The sequence below is a fragment of the Octodon degus genome, unplaced genomic scaffold (assembly GCF_000260255.1).
Source record: "Octodon degus isolate 3935 unplaced genomic scaffold, OctDeg1.0 scaffold00020, whole genome shotgun sequence".
In the NCBI taxonomy this organism is placed as follows: domain Eukaryota; kingdom Metazoa; phylum Chordata; class Mammalia; order Rodentia; family Octodontidae; genus Octodon; species Octodon degus.
The window spans coordinates 13139076-13142324 of NW_004524596.1; positions in this window are offsets into that span (position 1 = coordinate 13139076).

Below are 3249 nucleotides of genomic sequence, written 5' to 3' on the forward strand. Positions count from 1 at the left end.
AAATAAATAAATAAATTAATTAATTAATTAAAGAAGTGAGCCCTCTCCTGTCACAGGGTGGGGCTCCAGGAAGTAAATCCGGAGATGAAGCTCAGCATCAGCTCCTGTGTTAAGGAGCACTTCTTAATCACTGCCTATAGAGGCAGTGAAGAAAGCTGCCCTCCCGACAAAGACCTCAGCAGTGACTGCAGAGCCTGACACCAGGATGAGCCCCCGCCCTCGTCCCAAGTTGGGCCAGTCCTAATGCTCTCATGTCAGGCAACAACAACGCCAGCTCCCCTACCCTGGGAGGTATGACTTCAGGGAAGGCAGATTCCTTCACCCAAGGGATGAACCACTGAGGGCCAGGCTTCAGCAGCTGGAGGCGAGCAAGCCCTTTATTCCAGTGAGGCACACCTCAGCTGCCGCTGTAATTCCCAAAAGTTGTGGAGGCCCTGCTGCAGCTAAACCTCCAGCCCGAAGGACCACTGTCCCTTCCCACCCACTTCCCCTGGTTTACCAGTTCACATTTGCACACCTCATTCTATTTCAGAATACAGCAAATCTTTTCTACAGAAATGGAAATGTAAAAAAGGAGAGGTACCATCTGGAAAATATAAAGCCTGTGCTGGAGATGGGGTAAAAATAAGGGGAAATTATCCCGGCTGGGTCTATTATGATGGGTGGTTGGTTTACAATGGGGAAGACTTTAGAACTGCATGATGGATGGGTGGATCCGCTTGGGCTTACTGAGAATGGCTGGTAGGAGGGTGCTGTATGAGCTCTGGATCAGATTGAAAGGTCATGTCTAGCTCCTCCAGGACTGTGTGACTCTTAGACACACGGAGAAATCACTGGGGGGAAAGAATGAAAAGCATGTCCTTATACCTTGACCGGCCACATTCTCCCAGCTGGTTCTCAAAGCCGCACTGTTCTACCCACAGGGCCTCCAGCACAAGCCCAGAGATGAGAAAGAAAATGAAAATAGCTTCTTCAAATGATGCTAATATCCCCAATCTTTGCTCACCCTAGAGGCTTATTTTGAAAATCACAATGATTTAACCTGTTAGCAGTTTAATTCACTTTTAAAAGATTAACCAGACTAATTATTCATCAAATTTCACCATCTTTGTCAGCCTCAATAAGGAGCTTTTGTTACAAAGATTAATGTGTTTTAATTGTAGCTTCTCTAAGGGCGATAATTCGATCTCACAGTATTTGCTGAATCTATGGAAATGTTGGAAGTGCTTTGACAACTGCGCTATTCTTGGGAGATAAAAGTAAAGGAATATATGTAACTAACGAAAAGTGTTTTATAGCATATCATTAATATGGATTTTGCCTCTCTGACAGAACTTGCTCTGCTTCTGTCCGTGGAGCTGCTTGCTGTGCCTGCTGTCAATCCTCCCTGCAGCAAGAGCAGGAAGGAGAATCAGTTCATACAGGTGACCAGACTTTCTCAAGTTGGTGTCCCCAGTCACAGGGGAAATAAATGCAACAGTGTCCATGAAGAACCACTCAGTGAAGAGACTGCAGCCTGTCCTGGCTATTGGACTTTCTACACAAAACTTCATCCTTGTTCATTTAACTGATGGCTGCTGTCCCAACATCTTGGTCGCTTTCATCTTCTCTGGGACAACGTATCCAGTGCCCACAACTTCAAGGAGGAGAAGTTTCTCTTGTCTCACATTTTCAGTCCACTGGCAGGAGAGGACAGTCGAAGGCTCAGGAGGAGGAGAGCACTCATGTCTTGGTGGCCAGGGAACAGAGTGAAGGGGAACCAGGAAGGGAGACGCACCCACCAGGCCCCACGCCAGGGACCCACCTCCTCCATCCAGGCCCACCTCTTAAAATCACACTTAGAGCCAGGGTAGCAGCACACACCTGTAATCCCAGTGTTGTAGGCAGCTAAAGTAGCTAGAAATATTCTAGGCAGTCAGACAGGGCTAGGCCCTCAAGGACAATATGGAAGACAAGGTGACTTTACAACTCCCTGCTGTGGACAAGAGCTCGAGAAAAAAAAAAAATGTAGCCATATACTTCCCTAAGGATGGGCATCAGGGACTGATATTCTAAGCAGGTATCAATCACCTTAAAAGAGCCCCAAAAGAGTTACTAACCCAACCTCAACAGGAAGAGACCTTTTTCTGTACTCATGCCTGCTTGCTATGTGACTTGCTTCCCCATTTGATTCCAATTTAATCAATTTTACTTCAGCAATGGTGTTTGCAATCTCATTGGTTGACCATAATATTGTCCCACCTAAGCAAGTTCCCTTGGTTTTCACTGTAGACCTGCCTCAACACATGGTTTTGCTTTATAAAATCCCGGGAAAAGGTAACTTCCTACGCAACCCACTAGTGTCACCATTTGGTCCCCCACTTAGAAAGAAGCTTTCTTTTCCAATAAATATTCCACCCCTAACCTCCATTTGTTCCTAAAATTCATTCTTCAGTTTTAGAGAACACGAACTCGTCCAAGTATCTTTCAGGTCAAGAGTTTTATTTTTTCCCTATATCACCAGGAGTTGGAAGGCTGAGGCAGGAGGATCACTTTGACTTTGAGGTCAGACTGGTCTACACAAGGAATTGTGAATTCAAGGCCATCCTGAACTATATATGAGACCCTGTCTCAAAAAATAAAAAATAAAAATCACATTTAACTAAGCCCCCATTGGGTAAAATCAACCTTCAAAAATTCTACCTTTTAGAGTTGTGGAGGTGGCTCAGTGGAATAAGCACTTCCCTGGCAAGAGCAAGGGCCTGAGTTCAATCCCCAGTTCTAAAAAAAAAAAAAAAAAGCAAAAAAAATTGCACCTTTTGGCACATGAAGCTTTTTGGGGGGAGAGGAAGTACCCAGATATAAACCACAAAACCAAGTGAAGCTTTTTTTTGGCGGAACCAGGGATTGAACTCAGGCCCTTGCGCTTGCCAGAGAAGTGCTTATTCTACTGAGCCATCTCCCCAGCCCCATGTGAAGCATTTTTATATCAAGAAGCTATGTGTAGGGACCGGGGAGATGGCTCAGTGGAATAAGCGCTTCCCTGGCAAGCGCAAGGGTCTGAGTTCAATCCCCAGTTCTGAAAAAAAAAAAAAAAGAGAAGAAGAAGAAGCAGCTATGTGTGGAATGAATGTGGTAGAGAAATAAGTGACCCATAGTCCATATTAGTTTCAACTTAAAATGTGCTTTAGTATTATTATGACTTAAAGCACAGTAGTTCCAGGAGCTGTGAAATGAGCCAGAGCTAGAGCCAACACCCGGCTTTCCCAG